At 38.0% G+C, this 27,445-nt stretch overlaps 1 pseudogene; it reads right to left on the bottom strand.

Annotated features, from left to right (window-relative positions):
- The window catches only part of LOC103015412 (serine palmitoyltransferase 1-like), a 61,623-nt pseudogene that overhangs the window by 14,952 nt on the left and 19,226 nt on the right, over window positions 1-27,445 (bottom strand).

Raw genomic sequence — 27,445 nt, 5'->3', positions numbered from 1 at the left:
GTAAATAAACACAACTTTAAAATACTGAAAATTCATAAAATTCGTATTTGTGAATCTGCCTACTTGCTAAAATTTATTTGTAACCTCCAAATCAATACTTAGGGCATATTTGCAGGGTGGTGAAAAACTTTGAGTCACCTGAAATGCACCTTCCCAGCTGAGTTAACGGGCTACTGCTTCAGCTTATACTGCAAACAAGTGTCCTTTTCACATTCTGTTTACTGCCACATTTTTCGCATTTTGTGCTTTTCCTTGTGATTCTGTTGTTTACAATGGCCCCCCAGCACAGCGCTGAAGTTCGGCCCAGAGGGCCTCAGCGCAAGACGGCTGTGATGCGCCTTACGGAAAACATGCGTGTGTCACATAAACTGCACTCAGGCCGGAGTTAGAGCACTGCCGGCTGGGAGTTCAATATGGCTACGTCAACGGTGTACACTAAATAAGGTGTCTTTACCCAGAAACACATATAAAACAAGGTTATGTACTGAGTAACTGATGAAAACGTGGTGACTAGAGGGTTGCAGAAAACTAACTCTGTATTTGCCCTAGGAGCAAAAGTTCAGTATTTGGTAATTCAGTATTTGCAGCAGGTTTATAGAACATAAATATATATATATACACACACACACACACACACACACACACACACACATACACACATATACACACACACTTTATAGAACATAACTACCATGAATAATGAAAATTAACTGTACTTTAGATGCTCTAAAATGATTCAATTTAACTCAGTAATATAGACAGCACAATGCCAATTTTTAAAGAAGGAACTGTTAAGACACTATGAGTATAGACATGTAATCTATCTGTTAAATACTGGTCTGATTATACATAAAAACTCCTAGGGAAATGTTGTAAATATTCTTCCCTCAGAGGCACTATTCCAATTTAGATTCATTTTTTTAATCCAGAAAAAGTTTTCATTAATATGTTTTTTAATCTTTTTTTTTCCCCCTTTGTTTTCCGGCTTATAAGAAAGTCCTTTCCCATCTAAGGTTTAGATGCATATTTATCTATATGTTCTTCTAATTATTTCATAAATTTTTTGGTTTATACATTGGGAGGCTGAACATATGTACAGATTTTTTCCCCCTAGTGTTTAATTGATTTACCCCTTTATGATATGTATGTGATAAGTTTCACAGTTGAATTAAAATACAGTGATTATCAACCACTAAATTTTTATATATATAACATGAGAAGTTGGGCTCTTAAATCTTTCCATGGCTCATGTAATCTTCTCTTGTGCCAGAATCATAATTTTTTTTTAAAGTTTAATTTATTTATTTATTTATTTATTTATTTATTTATTTATTTATTTATTTATAGCTGTGTTGGGTCTTCGTTTCTGTGCGAGGGCTTTCTCTAGTTGTGGCAAGTGGGGGCCACTCTTCATCGCGGTGCACGGGCCTCTCATTATTGCGGCCTCTCTTGTTGCGGAGCACAGGCTCCAGACGCGCAGGCTCAGTAATTGTGGCTCACGGGCCTAGTTGCTCCGCGGCATGTGGGATCCTCCCAGACCAGGGCTCGAACCCGTGTCCCCTGCATTGGCAGGCAGATTCCCAACCACTGCGCCACCAGGGAAGCCCCAGAATCATAATTTTAATTATTAAATGTTTAATTACTATGATTTTTTCCACTGAAACTATAGAAATAATGCACAGAAATATATAAGATGGGTTGATGTCTCATATCATGCGTCTGATAATTTATTTTTTAACCATCAAGATTTTACAGGCTAGGGCTTCCCTGGTGGCGCAGTGGTTGAGAATCTGCCTGCCAATGCAGGGGACACGGGTTTGAGCCCTGGTTTGGGAAGATCCCAAATGCCGCGGAGCAACTGGGCCCGTGAGCCACAACTACTGAGCCTGCGCGTCTGGAGCCTGTGCTCCGCAGCAAGAGAGGCCGCAACAGTGAGAGGCCCGCGCACCGCGATGAAGAGTGGTCCCCGCTTGCCACAACTAGAGAAAGCCCTCGCACAGAAATGAAGACCCAACACAGCCAAAAATAAATAAATAAATAAATAAAGAAGCTTTCATTAAAAAAAAAAAAAGATTTTACAGGCTAATCTTGTGAATCAACATCAAATTGGGAGAGGGGTCCTCACTGGGCTTTTACCTGAATTTTCATTAACAATGAACAAACTAATTTGGGGAGAATTACATCTTTTCAATACTAATTCTTTCCCATCCATTAATAAGAGGTATTATATGAGTGAGATAGTTTCTAAAAACCATGTTTTAGAAAATATTTAATAATATTATCCCAGTACTGGAACACAAACAGACAAGTAAAACAAAACAGGAATCCTTTTGTCAAACCCTAATTTGTATACTGTAATTTTACATACTCAGTACTTTAGGTACTTGATCTGTTCCTACACTTTACATTTTGTTTCACTGGCTGTATATTTGCCCATCAGTACTGATTTATTATTGTACTCCTGTAACATACAGTTCTAACATCTTGTGGCCGACTATCTCTCCTACATTATTCTATTCGTCTTTGACACTCACAAAAGGAAGGAGAGGAAAACAAATCTCTTTTATTGACATTTAGGATGTATCTAGATTTCCTCAAGAAATAGTGAAAAACTTAAAAAATAAGATATGAAACCTTTATTTTGAATCCCTATTCAATTGATGGACTCAGAGATTCAGATTTTAATGGTCAAATGCAATGGTGGTTTATTACAGGAAAATCAGTGTAATACACCATACTAATAGAATGAAGGATAACCACATGATTAACTCAACTGATGCAGAAAAAGCATCTGACAAACCCCAAACCTCTCATGAGAGAAGCATTCAACAAATAAGAAATAGGAGGGAACTTCCTCAACTTGATAAAGGGCATTTACGGAAAACCCACAGCTAAAATCATACTCAATGGTGATGGCCTGAAAGCTTTCCCTTTAAAGAGCAGGAAGGACACTCACTCTTGTCACTTCTAGTCAACACTGTACTGGAAGTTCTAGCCAGAGCAATCAGGCAAGAAAAAAAAAGAAAAGCATCCATCCTTGGAAAGGAAGAAGCAAAACTAGCTCTATTCACAGATGACATGATCTTACATACAGAATAAGATCCACAAAAATACTGTTTCAGCTAATAAGCAAGTTCAGCAAAAGTTGAATGATGCAAGATCAATACACAAAAGTCATCTGTATTTCTATAATTAGTAGTGAACAATCCAAAAAGGAAATTAAGAAAACAATTCCATCTATAATAGCATCAAAAAGAATAAATACTTAGGAATAAATTTAACCAAAGAGGTACCAGACTTTACAGTAAAAGCCACAAACAATACTGAAAGAAATTGAAGAAAACTAAAATAAATGGAAATACATTCCATGTTCATCAATGAGAAGACTCAGTATCATTAAGATGGCAATACTTCCCAGAGCAATCTAAATATTCACTACAATCCCTATAAAAAATCTCAATGCCATTTTTTACAGAAATGGAAAAGCTGATCCTAACATTCAAATGGAATTTCAAGGGACGCCAAATAACCAAAACAATCTTGAAAAAGAACAAAAATGGAGAACTCACGTCTTGATTTCAAAGTTTACCACAAAGCTACATGAATTAAGTAATTAAGCATGGTACTGGCATAAGGCTAGACATATAGACAAATGGAATAGAACTGAGAGTCCAGAAATAAACCCATATACCTACAGTCAACTGATTTCAACAAGGGTGCCAAGACCATTCAATGGGAAAACAATAGTTTCTTCAACAAATGGTAAAGGGACAAATGGATAACCACATGCAAAAGAATGAAGTTGAATCCCTCTCTCACAGAATATACAAAAATTAAGTCAAAATGGATCAAGGACCTAAAATAAGAGCTAAAACTATAAAAATCTCAGAAGAAAACATAGGGTTGTATCTTCATACCCTGGATTTGGCAATGTATTTCTTAGATATGACACTAAAAGCACAAGCAACAACAAAAAACTAGATAAATTGGACTTTGCCAAAATTAAAAACTTTTGTGCATCAAAGGACACTATCAAAGAAATGAAAAGACAACCTATAGAATGAGAGAAAATATTTGCAAATCACATACCTGATAAGGGTCTAGTACCCAGAATACATAAAGAACTTTACAAAAAGACAACCCAGTTTAAAAATGGGTAAAGGACTTCTAGAGGCATTTCTCCAAAGATATACAAATGGCCAACACAAGAAAAGTGGCTCAACATCATTAGTCATTCAAGAAATGCAAATCAGAAATGCAAATATACTTCACACCTACTAGAATGGCAAAAATTAAAAAAAAAAAAAAGTATACATTGGTAAGGATGTGGAGAAACTGAAACCCTCCTCCATTGCTGGTGGGAATGTAAAATGGTACAAGCCACTGTGGAAAACAGTATGGCAGTTCCTCAATAAGTTAAAAATAGAATTACCACATGATCCAACAATTACATTGCTAGGCACATACATGAAAGAGTTGAAAACAGGGATTCAAACAAATACTTGTACATGAATGTTCACAGCAGCACTATTCACAAATGCCAAAAGGTGAAGCAATCCAAATATCTGTTAACAAAAAAACCAAAATGTGATACACCCACACAATGGAATATTACTTAGCTTTAAAAAGGAATGAAGCGAAGAGTAGCCCCTGCTTGCCAAAACTAGAGAAAGCCCGCGCACAGCAATGAAGACCCAACGCAGCCAAAAATAAATAAATTTTAAAAAAAAGAAGAAAAAAGGAATGAAGTACTGATAAATGATGCCACAAATTGGATAAACAATGAAAACATTATAAGTGAGTGAAGCCATAGTCATATATTATATGATTCCATTTATCAGAAATATCCAGAATAGGTAAATCCATATAGACAGAAAGCAGACTGGTGGGGGCTAGGGGCAAGGAAAAATGCAAAGTGATTGCTTAATGGGTACTGGGTCTTCTTTGGGAGTGACAAAAAGGTTTTACAACTAGCTAGTTGATGAGTGCACAACACTGTGCACGTACTAAATGCCACTGAACTCTACACTCTAAAATGGCTAGTTTTATGTTATGTGAATTTCACCTAAAAAAAAAAATCTCAATAGTCATGGTTTCTAAAGACAGTGTATTGTATCCCCTTTTAAAAAGCTGAGTTTTACAAAATACATATTATATGATTTCATTTATATGAAATTCTACAAAAAGCAAAACTACAGGAACAGAAAGCAGATCAATGGTGGCTTGCGGCCAGGAATGGGGTACTGATTACAAAGGGGCATGAGGGACTTCTGGAGTGACAGAAATGTTTTATATCTTGACTGTGGTGATGGTGATAGGGGAGTATACATCTGTCAAAACTTATCAAACTGTACTCTTAAAGTGAGTATATTTTATTATGTGTCAATTATACCTCAATAAAGTTGGTTTTATAAAACTCAGTCTTGATTACTCTTTAAAGGTCAGGGTTGGCATTTAATGTTAATCTACTTCCCTAGTATGATCAGAATGTGCTTATGATACCTATTAAGCAAAGCAATGCAGACATTATACATTAAAAATGGTCACAAACAAAAGGCATAACTGCCAAATAGTCTGAATACTAAAATAATAAATAAACATGGTTGCTCACCAATTCTGGAAGAGGGCAAATAGTTCCAGTATTCATATATAACCCCTCGACTACAATGAAACGTCGAGTTACACGAGCCTTGCGAGGACTCTTTAAAAGAAAAAAAAATAGATGTTTTAAATTTCAGTAACTCCAAATACAAAATCTGTTATATGCTCTCTAGCACTTTCACCCTACAAGATTTATTCACCAAGATAAATCAACAAATAGATAGACTAAATCAATTTCAAGCTCAAGGTTTGAGATCCTGTTATTTTGAGATGAAAAACAGTGCTTTCTTCTCTCAGACATGTTTTCAGGTCACACAGTCAACTAGGAGGCCTCACACACAAACACAAACTGTTTAGACACTGAGAATACTAAAACACAAACAAAACCCTCCAAGCCCAGAATGACTAGGAAGGGACCCAAGGGAACTTTCTGGGGGAGATGGGGACGTTTTATGTCATGATGGGGGCCATGATACCTGGGCTACACGGGTATAACCACTGGTCAAAACTGTATAACTAGGACTAATGTATTTCAATGTAAATTTTACCTAAAATAAAAAGAACTCTAATGATGATGATGATAATCATCATCATCACAGAGACTGAGTGGGGAGTTAGGTGAAGGTTCAGATGATACAAGAGTGGCAGAATATTGAAAACAAAGCCGAGAGAAGGGTACAGGGGGCTTCACTATACTACTGTTTCCTTTGAATGTGCCAGAAATGTTCCTAATAAAAAGTTAAAAAACAGACAAACCCTGACCTCCCTTACTTACCAAAAAACAGATGAAACCCTTCTCCTTCCTGCCTCCTCACTACTGGTTCAAGTAAAACTGGACTATGACCTCACCCAGTCATGTTCGGGGGTGGTGCAGTGGAGGGACTCTTTCAAGTAACACACACCTTCCCACACCCCACTGACGTCAAATCACTAATAAACCACTCCCACTGCTGAATCTGTAGATGTTTCAGGTATGCTGCACTGAAAAAATTCCACAGAGTTTGCCGCCATCTTTCTACTCAAAGGTTTCTTGCCTCTAAGCTTCTAATGAACAACTAGAAACTCAAATATCAGAGCTATTCTTTAAGGGGTATTTTAGAACCCACAGCTGTATGTAATACTGAAAAAAGTGTCGGCTGAAGCATGCGAGAGTTTACACCATTCTTGGTCATCTTCACTCCGTCCCTAAGTCAAACCTGAGGCTGCGGGTCTGCTGGGAGGTCACAGCTGAGGACCTGGGGGCATCCCGCCTCTCCCTGCCTTTAAAACACAAAGTATCTTTCTTATGATCTTAAAATACTCAATGAAGGAATATTTTATTTTTGGAATATTCTTGGGAAATGGAAAAGTACAAAAAAGAATTTAACAAATGAGCTCGTTACACCACACACTGGTAACTTTTTCTTGTAAGTACAATATCTTTGTAAATTACCTTGTTCAAATCAGGATTTTACCGCAATCGTTCTAGGACCGGAGTTTCTAAAATATTATGTTGTGAACATTCTCACATTATTTAATATTATTTAAACCATGATTTTAATGGAGATTTAATATTCCACCTTGTAGATACACCGTAAATTATTTAACTATTCCCACAGTGCTGGATTTAGGTTGTTTCCTTCATTTTGTTTTTTTACATCACGTGAATACCCTTCGATCTCTGACACCATTTCTGATTCTCTTCTAAAGATAGCACTCCGGAGGGTATAGATATTTAAGAATCCCAGAATATACCTGCCCATTTACCCTCTAGAAAGGCTGTGCCAACTGAAGCTCTCCTCAGAGTTTTTGGAAGGCCCCCTGTACATCAGTGTGGCACTGATTATTACCATAAAAAGTTTTCCCTAATTGGACAGGCAAAAACTCTTACCCTAATTTCTGTAACTGTTAGTGAGGTCAGACTATTTTCTATTTGCTCAGTTATCTGCATTTCTTCTATGAACTGCTGTTTTTACCTATTATCTTTTTTTTTTAAGAAGGATTAATATGGGATAAGAGAACTCTATAAGAAAAGGAATGAAAAAACATATGAACTCCATTAGTTGGGAAACTGACAAAAAGAGTTTGATCCAAACTCAGATTATTTAACCTACTTTCAAAGGAAATATAAGCATCTAAGTACAAAATATTTAAAAATTTAACATTTATTATTTTTGTGAAAACAAAGTTAAAAAAGAATTATTTCTAAAAACCAAAATGTAAAGTAATTTAGAAAGCCTACTCTTGGCAGGAATATGTGGTATAAATTAATTAGTAAAAAGGTAAAAACTATAAAATGGAAATAAATTTTAAGATAACTTTATTTCTTGTTATTCATTAAAATAAAAGTTCCACAGATTATAAATCTTATACAACACACACACAGAACCTGAATATGTTGTCTTCCAAATTTGTACAATGCTAACTTGGCAAAATAACTCTACAGCAGACTGGTTCATTGGTCACACTTTCTAAGGCAGTGTTTTTCAATACGGTAGCATTCTATTACTGAATCAGAAAAGGGACATCTTTTTACAATCTGTAGAAAGAATTCATTGGTGGAACGGTCTCAATTTTAAGATTTTCCCTATACATTCTTCTAAATTGTATACTTATAAAACACTGTCTGTAGCACACCTAGCATAAAATAGCAGAAGTCTATGCATATTCATCACAAGAATGTGTATAATCATGAAGTGCTGCTCTTAGGCTATCACCTAAACAAAGATGACAGAATCCAAAAGGAATAATTCAAATATCTGGAAAAATGGAAATTAACACAAAATTAAGGATGTGATGAGCATTTTTATCAGTTACTCTAGTAACGGATGAGTTACACTGGGAAAGTCCACTTGAAAGTGGTGTTTGAGACAAAGGATGTGGTGACCAGGTTCCCAGTACAATTCACACACAGTGGTTCCTGCTGCAGAACCACAGACCACAGAACTACCTTCTCTGTTCATGTTGTCAGGGGCAAATAAATGCTAATTCTAACAGTGATGCTTTGAACACGTTTCCTCTGTTCCACTCTCTATCAGAACAACAAGGAGCAAGTTCCACCTGCCTAATTCCCTCCCTGTCCCAAGGGACTACACAGGTGCTTGAGAAGAAGTGTAAATAGGTTGCAACGTAGAAGGAAACCATGCTTGAGGCAGCTGCTTCCCACAGGGAGCAGCTGGTCAGAGATCTGGGATGAGGTTGGGGTAGGGAGAAAGAGTCTTCACTTTGTTCATAAATTCATTAATTAAGATCTGCCGCCATGGTTTCTTCTGGTGAATTGATACATGATTTATTCTGATATGAATAAGCCTATTTTGAATTCACTAGATACATCTTGTTAATGCCCTAATGAGTTCTGTTGTTACTTCTGTAGAGTTGAGTGTACATCCCTCCACCCCCAAAATACATGCTGTTTTTCTCTCTCCCTTTTAGAAAGCTGCCTAGATAACCTTCCCCCACATTTGCCATATATAATTATGGCAATGATGAGGCAATTACTATCAGGCTTGACTCTCTAATCTGAGGTACATTTAATAAGCAGAAACACCCTTATTTAATGTCCACATGTGATCCACAGGCAAGTTTTCATGACAAATTACCATTTCATTTATAATTTAGCTGGTTAGAAAGTACAAAAGAACTGTGTAATTTTCTTCAAAAGAATCATACCTTGTGATCTTCAATCTCTTGTTCTTTCAATAGTCGCTGCAGGTCATCCATATCATTATGGTTAAATAGCTTAATGTCACTACGTGATGCCTGTAATCCCTTCTGAATAGCAAAGCAGGCAGCTTTATCTCTGCAAGGAAGAAAGACCCACCAAATTGGGGTTTAAAGGGTCTTGTCAACATTCTCAGAAAAGGAATGCTTGCTTTTGTAAGCTAACCAACATCCACTTGTTAAACTGAACATGGCAAATAAATAAAACATGTTTGAACATTAATATATTATTGTTTGCACTTCACTCTGCAAACCTTTCCACATAACTACCATACTGATTCTGTTCCACGAAGCAAACTCTTGCCATATTTTGACCTCTGAGAAATCAGCATGCATCTTACTATACAGATGGCATATTAGTTTATTCAAAGTACTTTTCTCTTTCTGAAAAATAAATGAAATATTGGTGCATCTCACCATCAGTGGCATCTCTGATTTGACTGGCCACCACTCTGCCATTACTTTGCCATCAAAAGGAATACTGGGTTACTGACTCCACATAACCCAGGGGAGAACTCTGAGTCATGCAGATTAATCTTCAGTAAGATCTCCTAAATTGAGTTAATGGGGGGCAGGATATATTTCTTAAATTAAGTGTATTATTTAAAAGTACATGCAACACTTCTGCTTCTGAGAAAATAGACATAGTTTCCCTATTTTTCTCACTGGGTATAACCAAAAATCCTGGACATTATGTATAAGACAAACATAAGATGATGCTGAAAAATGGAGAGAAAAGGCAGACCAGCGAGGGATCTGAGAAATGACATGAAACAAGTTCCTGGATTTTCCTAACTTGGAACTGATGCAGCTGGCAAACTGGAAATGCCAACAGGCGAGACAGAAAAGCTCTGACAAAAGTCTGCTCTCTGTAGCCAAAGGGACAGGAAAGGGGGCAGCCCAGCAAAGGTCTCTACTGCAGCCAAACCACAGAAAAACCTGGGCCTGTCCCCTCCACACTAGCAAAGGCTGAGAGGGGGACCCAGACTCTAGCCTTCATGACGCCATAACAAGGCTCCCCAATACCCCTGTGGGAGCTGTCAGAGAAGGGAGCCAGAACTTGTATCTCCGTTGGGTAGTAACAAGTGGCTCCCACTGTGGTGTTAGTGAAGACCATGTGGAGAGACCTAACTTCCAATCTCCTGCAGGGAGAGACACTCTCCCCTGCCTATGCTTAGGCTGTGTTAGGGGAGGCTCACACAAGAGTAGGACTCTCACCAACAACCAGAATAAATGAAAATAACCCCACCTCAGTGTCAGTGGAGGCCCCGTGGGGACCCTGGACTTGTACTTCCACCTGACAATAATGAGGCAGCAGTGCCCCCCTGCCCTTGTTGGAAGACTGTCAGAGAAAGCCAATTCAAACAGAAAGTTTAAATAAAGCATAAACTATAACAGCATAATATGAAACTGTTCATGTTTCACTTGTCATACCAATAACCAGAAAATATCAAACAATGAAAAAAAAAAGAAAAAAAACAATTAACAAATGCCAGTACTAAGATGACAGAGTTGTCAGGATCTGATAATGACTTTAAAACAGTCATGATAAAAATGTTTCATGAGGGTGAACCAAGATGGCGGAGTAGAAGGACGTGCTCTCACTCCCTCTTGCGAGAACACCAGAATCACAACTGGCTGCTGGACAATCATTGACAGGAAGACCCTGGACTTCACCAAGGAGGATACCCCACGTCCAAGGACAGAGGAGAAGCCACAGTGAGACGGTAGGAGGGGCGCAATCAGAGTAAAATCAAATCCCATAACTGCTGGGTGGGTGACTCACAGACTGGCGAACACTTATACCACAGAAGTCCACCCACTGGAGTGAAGGTTCTGAGCCCCACGTCAGGCTTCCCAACCTGGGGGTCCGGCAACGGGAGGAGGAATTCCTAGAGAATCAGACTTTGAAGTCTAGTGGGAATTGATTGCAGGACTGTGACAGGACTGGGGGAAACAGAGACCCCACTCTTGGAGGGCACACACAAAGTAATGTGTGCATCGGGACCCAGGGGAAGGAGCAGTGACCCTGGGGGAGACTGAACCACACGTACCTGCTGGTGTTGGGGGGGTCTCCTGCAGGGGCAAGTGGTGGCTCTGTTTCACCGTGGGGATAAGGACACTGGCAGCAGAGGTCCTGGGAAGTTCTCCTTGGCGTGAGCCCTCCCAGAGTCTGCCATTAACCCCACCAAAGAGCACGGGTAGGCTCCAGTGTTGGGTTGCCTCAGGCAAAACAACCAACAGGGAGGGAACCCAGCCCCACCCATCAACAGTCAAGTGGATTAAGGTTTTACTGAGCTCTGACCGCCACACCAACAGGGAGGGAACCCAGCCCCACCCATCAACAGTCAAGTGGATTAAGGTTTTACTGAGCTCTGACCGCCACAGCAACAGTCAGCTCTACCCACCACCATAGCCTCCCATCAAGCCTCTTAGATAGCCTCAACCACCAGAGGGCAGACAACAGAAGCAAGAAAAACTACAATCCTGCAGCCTGTGGACCAAAAACCACAGTTACAGAAAGACAGAGAAGATGAAAAGTCAGAGGCCTATGTACCAGATGAAGGAACAAGAAAAAACCCCAGAAAAACAACTAAATGAAGTGGAGATAGGCAACCTTCCAGAAAAAGAATTCAGAATAATGATAGTGAAGATGATCCAGGACCTCGGAATAAGAATGGAGGCAAAGATTGAGAAGATGCAAGAAATGATTAACAAAGACCTAGAAGAATTAAAGAACAAACAAACACAGATGACCAATACAATAACTGAAATGAAAAATACACTAGAAGGAATCAATAGCAGAATAACTGAGGCAGAAGAACGGATAAGTGACCTGGAAGACAGAATGGTGGAATTCACTGCTGCGGCACAGAATAAAGAAAAAAGAATGAAAAGAAATGAAGACAGCCTAAGAGACCTCTGCGACAACATTAAACGCAACAACATTCGCATTATAGGGGTCCCAGAAGAAGAGAGAGAGAAAGGACCAGAGAAAATATTTGAAGAGATTATAGTCGAAAACTTCCCTAACATGGGAAAGGAAATAGCCACCCAAGTCCAGGAAGCGCAGAGAGTCCCATACAGAATAAACCCAAGGAGAAACACGCCGAGACACATAGTAATCAAAGTGGCAAAAATTAAAGACAAAGAAAAATTACTGAAAGCAGCAAGGGAAAAACGACAAATAACATACAAGGGAACTCCCATAAGGTTAACAGCTGATTTCTCAGCAGAAACTCTGCAAGCCAGAAGGGAGTGGCATGATATACTTAAAGTGATGAAAGGGAAGAACCTACAACCAAGATTACTCTACCCAGCAAGGATCTCATTTAGATTTGATGGAGAAATCAAAAGCTTTACAGACAAGCAAAAGCTAAGAGAATTCAGCACCACCAAACCAGCTCTACAACAAATGCTAAAGGAACTTCTCTAAGTGGGAAACACAAGAGAAGAAAAGGACCTACAAAAACAAACCCAAAAGAATTAAGAAAATGGTCATAGGAACATACATATCGATAATTACCTTAAACGTGAATGGATTAAATGCCCCAACCAAAAGACATAGACTGGCTGAATGGATACAAAAACAAGACCCATATATATGCTGTCTACAAGAGACCCACTTCAGACCTAGGGACACATACAGACTGAAAGTGAGGGGATGGAAAAAGATATTCCATGCAAATGGAAATCAAAAGAAAGCTGGAGTAGCTATACTCATATCAGATAAAATAGACTTTAAAATAAAGAATGTTACAAGAGACAAGGAAGGACACTACATAATGATCCAGGGATCAATCCAAGAGGAAGATATAACAATTATAAATATATATGCACCCAACATAGGAGCACCTCAATACATAAGGCAACTGCTAACAGCTATAAAAGAGGAAATCGACAGTAACACAATAATAGTGGGGGACTTTAACACCTCACTTACACCAATGGACAGATCATCCAAAATGAAAATAAATAAGGAAACACAAGCTTTAAATGACACAATAGACCAGATAGATTTAATTGATATATATAGGATATTCCATCCAAAAACGGCAGATTACACGTTCTTCTCAAGTGCGCACGGAACATTCTCCAGGATAGATCACTCTTGGGTCACAAATCAAGCCTAAGTAAATTTAAGAAAATTGAAATCATATCAAGCATCTTTTCTGACCACAACGCTATGAGATTAGAAATGAATTACAGGGAAAAAAACATAAAAAAGACAAACACATGGAGGCTAAACAATACGTTACGAAATAACCAAGAGATCACTGAAGAAATCAAACAGGAAATCAAAAAATACCTAGAGACAAATGACAATGAAAACACGACGACCCAAAACCTATGGGATGCAGCAAAAGCGGTTCTAAGAGGGAAGTTTATAGCTATACAAGCCTACCTAAAGAAACAAGAAAAATCTCAAGTAAACAATCTAACCTTACACCTAAAGAAACTAGAGAAAGAAGAACAAACAAAACCCAAAGTTAGCAGAAGGAAAGAAATCATAAAGATCAGAGCAGAAATAAATGAAATAGAAACAAAGAAAACAATAGCAAAGATCAATAAAACTAAAAGTTGGTTCTTTGAGAAGATAAACAAAATTGATAAGCCATTAGCCAGACTCATCAAGAAAAAGAGGGAGAGGACTCAAATCAATAAAATCAGAAATGAAAAAGGAGAAGTTACAACAGACACCGCAGAAATACAAAACATCCTAAGAGACTACTACAAGCAACTTTATGCCAATAAAATGGACAACCTGGAAGAAATGGACAAATTCTTAGAAAGGTATAACCTTCCAAGACTGAATCAGGAAGAAACAGAAAATATGAACAGACCAATCACAAGTAATGAAATTGAAACTGTGATTAAAAATCTTCCAACAAACAAAAGTCCAGGACCAGATGGCTTCACAGGTGAATTCTATCAAACATTTAGAGAAGAGCTAACACCCATCCTTCTCAAACTCTTCCAAAAATTGCAGAGGAAGGAACTCTCCCAAACTCATTCTATGAGGCCACCATCACCCTGATAGCAAAACCAGACAAAGACAGTACCAAAAAAGAAAATTACAGACCAATATCACTGATGAATATAGATGCAAAAATCCTCAACAAAATACTAGCAAACAGAATCCAACAACACATTAAAAGGATCATACACCACGATCAAGTGGGATTTATCCCAGGGATGCAAGGATTCTTCAATATACGCAAATCAATCAATGTGATACACCATATTAACAAATTGAAGAATAAAAAACATATGATCATCTCAATAGATGCAGAAAAAGCTTTTGACAAAAGTCAACACCCATTTATGATAAAAACTCTCCAGAAAGTGGGCATAGAGGGAACCTACCTCAACATAATAAAGGCCATATATGACAAACCCACAGCAAACATCATTCTCAATGGTGAAAAACTGAAAGCATTTCCTCTAAGATCAGGAACGAGACAAGGATGTCCACTCTCACCACTATTATTCAACATAGTTCTGGAAGTCCTAGCCACGGCAATCAGAGAAGACAAAGAAATAAAAGGAATACAAATTGGAAAAGAAGAAGTAAAACTGTCACTGTTTGCGGATGACATGATACTATACATAGAGAATCCTAAAACTGCCACCAGAAAACTGCTAGAGCTAATGAATGAATATGGTAAAGTTGCAGGATACAAAATTAATGCACAGAAATCTCTTGCATTCCTATACACTAATGATGAAAAATCTGAAAGAGAAATTATGGAAACACTCCCATTTACCATTGCAACAAAAAGAATAAAATACCTAGGAATAAACCTACCTAAGGAGACAAAAGACCTGTATGCAGAAAACTATAAGACACTGATGAAAGAAATTAAAGATGATACCAACAGATGGAGAGATATACCATGGTCTTGGATTGGAAGAATCAACATTGTGAAAATGAGTATACTACCCAAAGCAATCTACAGATTCAATGCAATCCCTATCAAATTACCAATGGCATTTTTTACAGAGCTAGAACAAATCATCTTAAAATTTGTATGGAGACACAAAAGACCCCGAATAGCCAAAGCAGTCTTGAGGCAAAAAAATGGAGCTGGAGGAATCAGACTCCCTGACTTCAGACTATACTACAAAGCTACAGTAATCAAGACAATATGGTACTGGCACAAAAACAGAAACATAGATCAATGGAATAAGATAGAAAGCCCAGAGATTAACCCACGCACCTATGGTCAACTAATCTATGACAAAGGAGGCAAAGATATACAATGGAGAAAAGACAGTCTCTTCAATAAGTGGTGCTGGGAAAACTGGACAGCTACATGTAAAAGAATGAAATTAGAACACTCCCTAACACCATACACAAAAATAAACTCAAAATGGATTAGGGACCTAAATATAAGACTGGACACTATAAAACTCTTAGAGGAAAACATAGGAAGAACACTCTTTGACATAAATCACAGCAAGATCTTTTTTGATCCACCTCCTAGAGTAATGGAAATAAAAACAAAAATAAACAAGTGGGACCTAATGAAACTTCAAAGCTTTTGCACAGCAAAGGAAACCATAAACAAGACGAAAAGACAACCCTCAGAATGGGAGAAAATATTTGCAAATGAATCAACGGACAAAGGATTAATCTCTAAAATATATAAACAGCTCATGCAGCTCAATATCAAAGAAACAAACACCCCAATCCAAAAATGGGCAGAAGACCTAAATAGACATTTCTCCAAAGACGACATACAGACGGCCACGAAGCACATGAAAAGATGCTCAACATCACTAATTATTAGAGAAATGCAAATCAAAACTACAATGAGGTATCACCTCACTCCTGTTAGAATGGGCATCATCAGAAAATCTACAAACAACAAATGCTGGAGAGGGTGTGGAGAAAAGGGAACCCTCTTGCACTGTTGGTGGGAATGTAAATTGATACAGCCACTATGGAGAACAATAGGGAGGTTCCTTAAAAAACTAAAAATAGAATTACCATATGACCCAGCAATCCCACTACTGGGCATATACCCAGAGAAAACCGTAATTCAAACAGACACATGCACCCGAATGTTCACTGCAGCACTATTTACAATAGCCAGGTCATGGAAGCAACCTAAATGCCCATCAACAGACGAATGGATAAAGAAGTTGTGGTACATATATACAATGGAATATTACTCAGCCATAAAAAGGAACGAAATTGAGTCATTTGTTGAGACGTGGATGGATCTAGAGACTGTCATACAGAGTGAAGTAAGTCAGAAAGAGAAAAACAAATATCGTATATTAATGCATGTATGTGGAACCTAGAAAAATGGTACAGATGAGCCAGTTTGCAGGGCAGAAGTTGAGACACAGATGTAGAGAATGGACATATGGACACCAAGGGGGGAAAACTGCGGTGAGGTGGGATGGTGGTGTGCTGAATTGGGCGATTGGGATTGACATGTATACACTGATGTGTATAAAACTGATGCCTAATAAGAACCTGCAGTATAAAAAAACAAACAAAACAACTAATACTAAACTTTCATTGGGTTATTTGTATGGAAATATGTTAATATAAATGTTTCAGACATTACATGAAATTTCTAAAAATCTTATATTTGTATTTGTATGGAAATATGTTAATATAAATGTTTCAGACATTACATGAAATTTCTAAAAATCTTATATTTGTATTTGTATGGAAATATGTTAATATAAATGTTTCAGACATTACAGGAAACTTCTCAAAATCTTATATGTTCTGGTATAATGTTATAATAATCCTAGTTATTACTTTAAAATGTATATCTCAGAAATAACTAATTTTCTTGTCAACTGCATTATTATGAACTTTCATCAAATCTTTAACCATGGTCATTTTTAAGTCTTTTGTCATTTACAGACAGTTCTGGGTGTACTCTGATGAATTTGCAAATATGTTCCTATAAAAGGGTTTCATCTTCAAGAAATTCATGGAAAAGGCTCTGACAAGTACAGGTTTCTGGTAACTGACTGTACTGCTGAACTGAATGAATAAGCATTTTCAGAACTCTAATGAAAAACTGATGAACTCATAACAGTGCTAAAAAAAGATCAAGATGAAAAAAAAATTAATTACATGGGACTGAGTGAACTGATGAGGATGAGTATAATTTTTGTGACTTTCTGTCTGTCTGAATTAAAAAAAAAAATCCCACAAGGACTCAGAGGCAAAGAATATACAAATCAATTTTCACTGCAAAGTAAAGGAGCTGTTACAGTGGAGGATTACTGGACTGAATGTCAATATTATGACATAGTATGAGTGTGTTTCATGTTTGGTAATTGCAATCATTGTTGCTTTTGTTGTGGTCATCCATGTACAATGCTTGGTGTCAGTCTATTTATCTCTTGTAAAAATAAAATAGAGTGTGAAAAAAAAATGTTTCATGAGTAATTATGAACATGCTTGAAACAAATCAAAAAACAGGAAGCTGCAGCAGAGAAAAAGAAGATACAAAGAAGAATCCTGTGGGGATATTAGAACTAAAAAGCAAAATAGTCAAAAGAAAAAGCATAGTGGATGAATTCAGCAGCAGAATGGAGAGAGGAAAGAATCAGTGAGCTGAAAGATGTAACAGTAGAAATCAAGTCAATGTAAATCGCAGAGAGAAAGTAGACTAGAAAGAAAAGAACAGTCTCAGGGACCTGTGAGACTACAGTAAAATATGCAACATTCAAGTCTGTAGAGTTCTAAAGAACAGAATGAGGGTGGGACTAAAAAGGTACTTAAAGAAATAATGGCTGAAAACCTATAGATTAAAGAAGAGGCGTAAAACTATAGATTAAAGAAGCTGAGCAAAATTCTTGCAGGTAAACCCAAACAAATAAATGCCAATACAATTACAGTCAAACTTCTGAAAACGAATGACAAAGAAAAAAATCTTGAAATCAGCACAAGAAAAATGACACCTTACATGTAAGAGAAAAGCAATTTGAGTGACAGTAGATTTCTCATCAGAAACCACGAACACCAGAAAAAAGTGTCCCAATGTATTTCAAATGCTGAAAAAAAAAGACCTGGCAACCAAGAATCCAAAACTAGCAAAAATATCCTTTAGGAATGAGGGGGAGAAGACATTCTCAGTTGAAAAAAAAACTAAGAGACTCTATCCCAAGCTGACTTCCCCTAAAGGAATGGCTAGAGAAAGCTCTCCACATAGAAAAAATAAATAAATAAAAGAATCTTAGATTATCAGGAAGGAAGAAAGAATACTGTAAAAAGTATGAACAAACACACTAGGCTCTTCTTCCCCTCTTGAGTTTTCTAAGTCATTGCGGATGGTTAAAGTAAAAATTATAACACTATCTGATGTGGTTCTCAAAGTGTTTACAGGAAATACTTAAAACAACTGTATTATAAATAAGGAGAGTAAGGGGATGTAAAGGAAGATAAAGGATTCTATAACTGAACTGGTAAAATAACACCAGTAGAATGTGATAACTTATGCGTACATACAACATCATACTTACAGCAATGACTAAAAAACTATACAAAGGGAAACACTTGAAAACAAATAAATAAAATAAATAAGATAAATAAAAATGGAACTCCAAAACTCATTCAATTAACCCTGAGAAAGGCAGGAAAAAGAAAAAAGAAAACAAAAAACAGAGAGAACAAATAAGAAACAAAAAATAAAAATTGGGAGATTAAGATCCCATATATCAATAATTACATTAAATGTAAATGGCTAAAATATACAATTTAAAGACAGAGTGGCAGAGTGGATTAAACATGCTGCCTATAAGAAATTCACTTCAAATGTAATGAGATGGGTAGTAAGGGAATGTGTGTGTGTAGGGCGCACTGAGGGCGCACATGAGCACACACATGTAGTTATATGTATATATATATAGTTATATGCTATATATATGTATGTATGTTATATACAATAATATAGGTAGTAAGGGTATACATATATATTACATACAATAAACACATGCAAACATTCAAAAGGGAAAGCAGAGTGCCTATGTTAATATCTGATAAAGTAAACTTTGGAACAAAGAAAATTACCAGAGACAGAGAAGGATGTTATATAATGATAAAAAGACTCAATTAACCAGGAAAACTTATCCTAAATGTGCACCAAATAACAGAGCTACAAAAGATAAGACACAAAAACTGATAAAAGTGAAAGAAGAAACTGACAAATTACAACAACTGACAGAACTACCAAACAGAAAATCAGCAAGGATATAGAAGAACTCAATAACACCATCAACTAGGAAGATCTAATTGTCGTTTATAGAACACTCCATTCAGCAGAATATTTTTTTTTCTATTTAATGATAATGACAAAAAAAAATTTCTCTCAAAAGGTAAATAAAGTTTCATATGTAAATTGCTTTTTGTCTCACTAAAACTTTTATGTAAGTATACCTTAGGAAGTTGACATGCAAAACTAGCGCTCTCTCTTACTGGATTAAAGGATAGAAGTGGCAAATGAACAATTTGTATGTTTTTTTCTGGTTTTTAATTTGCATATCAGTGACTTTTAAAAAATAATGATCAGTGTAACATTTGATCATTGAATACTATTATATGAAAAACAGAAATGTATAAAGAAGGAAATTAATCACATGTGTCCTATCATGGAGTGATACCTTCTCACTGGTGTCCTCATGTGGCCTTTTCTCTGTATTTGCCAGAATATTCTTTTTTAAGTGACTATGGAACATATTCCAAGATAGACCACATCATGAGCCATAAAACAAACTGTAACAAATTAAAAATTTCCAAATGCTTGGAAACTAAACAACACACTTCTACATAACTCATGGGTCAAAGAGAAATAAAACACAAAAATGAACTAAACGAAAATGAAAATAAACGCATCAAAATTTGTGGAACACAACTATAGCAGTGATGACAGGGAAATTCATAGCACTAATACATTAGAAATGAGGAAAAGTCTCAAATCAGTAATTGAAGTTCTCACCTCAAGAACCTAGAAAGAGCAAACTAAACTGCAAATGAGCAGAAGGCAGGAAATAATACCAGAAATCAGTAGAAATGAAAACAAAAATACAACGTAGAAAAATCTATGAAACAAGGAGCTGATTCTTTGAAAAGATCAATAAAATTGACAAATCTCTAGCAAAAATGACAAAAAAGAGAGCAGACAGAAATTACCAGTTAGGAAGGAAACAGGGATCTGCAGACATTAGAAGGATAGTACGGGAATATCACAAACAATGCTACACATACAAATTTGACGATTTAGAAGAAATGGACCAACTCCTTGAAAAACACAAACTACTTCAACTCACTCAATATTTGAATAGCCTTACAAGTACTAAGGAAATTAAATTCATAGTAAAAATACTTCCAAAAAAAAAAAAAATCTCGAGGTCCAGCTGTTTTTACTGGAGAACTCTACCAAACATTTAAAGAATTAACAACAGTTTTATACAGTTTCTCCAGAAAATAAAAGAGGGAACACTTTCAAATTGACTTTATGAAGTATTACCCTGATGCCAAGACCAAAGCCTAAAAACAGTAAGTATGGTAGCATCAGGGAAATATAGACTAAAACTACAATGAGATATCTGTACACACCTATGAGAATGGCTAAAGAAAAAAAAAAAAAAAAAAAGGCGACAACACCAAATGCTCCTGAGGATGTTGGAGAAACTAGATCACTTATACACTGTTCATGGAAATGTAAAATAATACAGCCACTCTGGAAAAGTTTGGTAATTTCTTAAAAAACTTAACGCACAATACTTTATGACCAGCAACTGCATTCCTTGGCATATACCTCAAAGAAATGAAAACGTATGTTCACAGAGAAAGCTATACATGAATATTTACAGCACCTTTATTTGTAATAGCCCCAAACTAGAAACAACTCTGATATCCTTAATAGGTGAATGGTTCAACAAACTGTGGTGTATCCATACCATGGAATATGACTCAGCAATCAAAAGGCACAAACTCTTGATTCACATAACAACCCTGGAGAATCTCCAAATAATTAATGCTGAATGAGAAAAGCCAATCCTCAAATGTTTTACCTACTGTATGACTCACATTTGTACATTTTTTTTTTAATCTATTTATTTATTTTTGGCTGTGTTGGGTCTTTGTTGCTGTGCACGGGCTTTCTCTAGTTGGCGGCGAGCGGGGGCTACTCTTCATTGCGGTGCGCAGGCTTCTCATTGCGGTGGCTTCTCTTGTTGCAGAGCACAGGCTCTAGGCATGCGGGCTTCAGTAGTTGTGGCTCGCGGGCTATAGAGCGCAGGCTCAGTAGTTGTGGCGCACGGGCTTAGTTGCTCCGTGGCATGTGGGATCTTCCCGGACCAGGGCTCGAACCCGTGTCCCCTGCATTGGCAGGCGGATTCACAACCACTGCGCCAACAGGGAAGTCCCTGTACAACAATCTTGAAATCATGAAATTACAGAAATGGAGAACAGATTAGTGGTTGCCAGGGGCTAAAGAGTGGGTAGGGTAGAAGGGATATGGGTGTGGCAACAAGAGGGATTATCTTGACTTTATCAATGTCAACATCCCACTTTTCAAACTGTATTACAGTTTTGCAAGAGGTGACCATTGGGGAAGACTGGGTAAAGGGCACATAAAATCTCTGTATTATTTCTTACAAGTGTATGTGAATCCACAATTATCTCAATATAAAACATTTCATTAGAAAAGGGTACACAAAGTAATATACAGAGTGACAAGGAAAGACTTAGGTATATAAACAACCATTGTTCTGAGACCTACTGGCAAAGCATTATCACTGTTTACTACAAAAGAAAGAAAATAAAACATCGAACATATTGTCTATGCCTAATGAATTTATCAAAAACAATTTGTCAAATAATTTACTAAACACCATTTTTACCTCTAGTGTTCCTACTTTCAAATGAATTTCAGGTGGAATATTTAAAATTATGTATAAGGGAATAATTAAGTTGTCTGATGACTCATTAGAAACTGAAGTTCTAAGACACCAGGCATAAGATTTGAAAGTGAGTTTAGACTAGGTTTCCTAGCAGTGAAAACCAAAAGGACAATATAGTATTTATTATCTGACAAAGGAAGCATACAAGTTCAACTGTAACTGTAAACTTCTTCTGGACTTTAAACTCAAAAAGGAATTTATGGTGGGGGCTTGTATAAAGCGATATTGGCTGACACTGTATTGTAGCTGTCTGCAACTATGCTTTATTAAAAACCTAGAATCACTGTTTAAATCACTGACTCTCAAATTTGTGATGAGTCTTTATTATTACTGATTTTTTAAACTATGTGCAAGAAATTAATAGAAACATTCATTTTCATGGTCACATTGGGAAACAATTCTACTCAGGCCCAGGCCATGTGCTGGAGTGCTCCCAGGTAACTGTCACAGGGCTGTGGAGAAGAATGGGACACAAGCGCGCTGAAAACCCCCAGGAAGAGCCAGCCCTGCAGCGTGTGCTTGAGCTTGTTGCACTACAGGTGCTCCGACAGTGAGTGAGAAGCAGCAGGATGGTACAGGGACTGAGGTGAGCCGGGCTCTGAAGTCCAGTCACTTGGACCCCTCTTCTGCGCTCCAGCCTCCATTCATTCTCTTACTGAAGGTATTTACTGAGCACCACTAAATGGCACATGCTATCCTAGGCAACGGGCTGGTATGAACCGTTGAAAGTGGTGTAAAAGAGTACAGTGAGCGTGAGGCAAGCTGAGCCAAGAGCAGACGGTGCGGGCGCACATGAGCACACACGCACACACCTGCATATGTAAGTTAAGGGAGGCTTGAGAAACAGTGATTTTGACAGGCACGTAAATGCCTGCGTGGTCATGGATTCACAAGGATACCAAACTCCTCTGGCTGTAAAATTTTCTCCACATGCAGCAAGGGGTCTTGACCTGGTCTGAGAGCTTGGGGAAGGCTTTCCTGCAGAGGTGGTACATGTGCAGGATGAGCAGGAATTAAGTAGGAGATGAGAGGAGGAACAACGTTCTAGGCGTAGGGACTTAGGGTCTTAGCACGTGCAAAGGCCTTGAGGGGAAACTAGCATATAAGGCTGGTAAGGCTACACAGCATGACCACCTAAGGGGAAATGGTAGAAAATGGGCCTAAAACAGTAGTCTAGAATGTACAAGATCATAATAAGAACTTGGATATTTATTTTAGGAACAATGGAAGCTCTTAAATGGAGTGTCTGGCTATGGTGTCAAAAAGGAAAAGAGGAAACAAAAGTCACTCTGAGACCTAAATTAAGAGAGTCATTTAATTGTCCACTCAAAAGATAACAGAGGCTCGGGCTAGTGGCAGGTGCTCCTGACGGGTATAACCAGCTGCCTGGGCTATGCCAGCCCTCACTCTATTCCTCTCTGCTCTTCCCCTCCACAGTAAAAAGCAACACCATACATTTAGTGCACATGTATGCAAGTGTGTAATTTGTTCCTGGAAAGTTAAGGAAGTCTGCAACTCATGACTTCTATATTCTTAACAAGCCATGAAGCAAGATCAGCAGAGACCAAGAGTTGCAGCGAGGGTACTGAGAAGTGGAGTGACTTTATCAGGTAGTATGAGTGGCTATGTGGGCTACGACCATGGACTCACAAGGACACCACACTGTCACAGAGCTGCACAGGGAAAACAGAGGGCTGGTCTGCTCCTACATAAGTTTGGTCTTCTCAACATCAATAAATAAAATCATAATGGCAGATAACAAAGTACCGACACCTTAAGGCATCCTTCCAGTGGAGGTCTCACTAGTTCTGCAGAACTACTTGGCTGGGTGACTATATATTTCTTTAAAAATGAAAAAAAAAAAATCAATATTATTTTAGGCAGATGACCTCTAACAAAGGAATTCTCTAGGAGGGCCAATATTATTTCCAAAGGAATTCTGATAAGAAATGTCAGTAAAGATTACTTACACAAACACAATGTCCCCTCTCTTAGAGTAAGCAGGAATAGCACTGGCTATGGTGGCAAATCCATATGAGTATATAATGGCTTCTTCTGTCTTCATAAATTTTGCCAGGCGGTCTTCCAAATCCAAGTGCACATCTAGTTCAAGAGTACAAAGTTAAATGGTTAAACTGTCTCATAATTCTTTTTCTTTGACTAAAGAATAAATAAAATAACATAAGCAGTTTAGCTATTAATACTGTCACCTTGTGGTCAAAATGTAATTGTTCTTAAGTTACAAGTCATACAATATCTACTAAGATAATTCTGGGCCAAAACTGTTTCTATACTCTGTGAGCTGAATCAGCTACTCATTTGTCTATAAATATGTGACTGGGACAGCTCTGACTCTAGGTTTTGCTTTTATATCACTCTAGCAATAAGAATTCAAGGTCCAGTGACCTTGCCTGCTTTAACTTCCCTCAACCAACAATGCCAAGACTTTACCAATGTACGACATTAACTTATTAACGCCGTTTTGCATTTTAGGAGAAGTGACCAAACCAGGCATGAAGACAACTGTCAACCAGCTTTTAAAAGGAAAAGAAAGAAAAAAGAAAAGTAGTTAAGTTAAAAAGAACCCCACATACTCTGCATCAAGAGACAGGAACTTTTTCAGTTGTGGTGGTCACTCCTCTAACAGTTTGTGTCAGCACTTAGTTGTGGCACCTGCCATCACTCTGCAGTACTGAGTTTCTGTCTAAATTTCTTTTGCAGTGTACTGGTGAATTCAAACGTATAGTACAAAGAGAAATATGGTCCTTTTATGGAAGCAGCTTAAGAAGAATGTTGATGTAATTATAGGGATAAACTGTAATTATTAAACTGGTATTTTTTTTTTCTCTCTTACATCATCGTTCCATATAGCCTTTCACCTTCCCAGGCTAAGCCATGAGGCTTCACACCCTGGGATGGAGGGACCAGCAATGTCTAAAATAAATAGTGTACCAGCTGGCTGTGAACTAGAAAACTTCCAAGTGTCTTAAAATGAGGCAGAGAAAATTTTTTTAAACTTTCTTTAGCTCTTTTAACTACAGCAGGACCCAAGTCTGGAGAACGAGATCAGAGTTTTACCACATGCTCTGCGCAAAGAGAACTCAGAAGTTGATACAGGAAGGATGCAGCCAGGCCCCTCCAGCCTTGGAGCTTCATGGGAGAAACGAGGAACTCTGAGGAGTAAAGGCAGACTTTCAGAGCCACGGCATGTCCACTGCGGGGAACTCAGAAGTGTAGGCAGTGGCAGGGGGACCCAGACGTTCCCCAGTGAGGGGCGGTGGAGAGGGCTGATGGCCCGGCAGAGCCCTCCGGCTCAGATGTCGAGGACCTGTGGCTGGGAGCCTCGCTCCAGGAGACCCCTTCAGCATCAGCCTTCCCTCCAAGTATGCCCCTCTCTACCAGAGACATTCCTGGTGAGAAGGGGGAGAGGGAAAAGACCTGCAGGACTGAGATATACAAAAGAAACAACTTAACCCAGCTGGATACAAGGCTGGACACTGAGTGGACTAAATATTTCCAACAGAGACCTGGTTAGCTGTTAAGTGTGAGATTTCCACCAACTTCCAGGGAGGAACAAGTGAGTAAGGTCAGCTCAGCAACAGGAATAAACAACTTTTTAGAACATTTGAATAAAGTGTCTAAAATCTGTAAACCCACTCACTGATTTATCAGAGGCAAGTTAATCTTACTGTGATGCTTTTTAACTAGTAAAAGACAAAATTAAGAATTATAAAAGATACAACTTCACAAAGGACTAAATTTTAATAAGTAGTTAAATGAGGGCTGTCCAACAATCTCATTCAATTGTTAATCAAACATTTAGTAAGTATCACATAAAAATACTCTGATAAGCACTGGATCAAAGAGAAATATAGGGTTTCTGCCACTTGACAAAGTGAGACAGCTAAGAGAAGCATCTGGCAGCTGTCAATGGAGAACTCGGAGCCCAGAGGGCAGATACAAGGCTAAGCTGTGCCTTCACTCCCCTGGTCTGAAGCACTTGGGTCCCTTCTACACTCAGAACTACAACACATTCACAGTGACTTCTGACTAAAGGCACAGAGGTCCCTCGATTGTGAACCAAAGGCTGCTGGGGTGGGCGCCAGCTATTGAGTGAGAGATGAGACGACACAGAGGGTCCGAACTACACCTCAGTTTGATGGCAAGAGAGGTATAGTGAGGAATTAGAAAATTTAGCAGCAATATCCAAATAATAAAATAAATTGAAGACCACTTCACTTGTAGACTTCTTAAAGGATGATATAGAATTGTGAAAATGAACTATTTATCCCATTCCAATTTATCCCATCAAGTAATGATAAACAACTAGGCATGCTTCTTCCCATTTATAAGTTAAAATGTATACCAACATAGCTTATTGCATAAAAAACACATGAAATACCATTTGATTTCCATTACCAATCAGGTAGTCATTTTTATAGAAGTGACACTTTCATGAGAGCAACACTAAATAAATATGAGATTTCACAGTAACGTGTAGAAGAATGCATCCCGGTTGATCAAAATGGCACCAAAAGAGTGCTTAGCTCTTCAAGCATCAAATCTGTGACATCAACACCACCAAGTCTGAAGACTTGATCCTGCTCCTGACTGCCCGCCCTTCCACGAGATATGCTGCCAGGGAAGTGTTGCAGGCAAAGTCTGGCAAGAACGAGGAAAGCAGCAAAGCACCAGAGAACCAGCTACGTCCATGCAGCTGAGCACGGGCGTGTCTCAGGCATGTCTTCCTTTCCTCTTTGTTAGCGCTCTCTGAGCACCCTGCCCACAGATAGGTCCCCACCACTCTGCTGCCTCTCACTTCTGATGAGACAGGAGGCCAGGTCCCCCATAGGAGGCCTCCTTCAAATTACAATGCTGCCTCTGAACTGGGAATTATCTATCCCAAATCTCAACAATTTAGCTAGCAGATGGACAACCCAAGCCACAGTGAATTGCTCTCATTCAGTATCTCCATTTTAAAAAGAAAAAAACATGCTATGGATACAGACAAACTGTTTTTGCCAACTACAAAAAAGGATTTTAAATCATTCTGTAGCTCTAAATGACTCTCCTCATTGATTAGCAATAAAACAGTAAAACAATCTTGGCTTTGTTTTAGGGCTTTAGAGTTAGCTACCCAGTTGATAAAAATTATGTTAGTATTCTCATTATACATACTCATAGCCATTTTTATGTCATTGCC

Source organism: Balaenoptera acutorostrata (assembly GCF_949987535.1).
Source record: "Balaenoptera acutorostrata chromosome 6 unlocalized genomic scaffold, mBalAcu1.1 SUPER_6_unloc_2, whole genome shotgun sequence".
Classification (NCBI taxonomy): domain Eukaryota; kingdom Metazoa; phylum Chordata; class Mammalia; order Artiodactyla; family Balaenopteridae; genus Balaenoptera; species Balaenoptera acutorostrata.
Note: the sequence above shows the minus strand (reverse complement) of the source record. Positions and strands in the feature narration are given on the sequence as shown.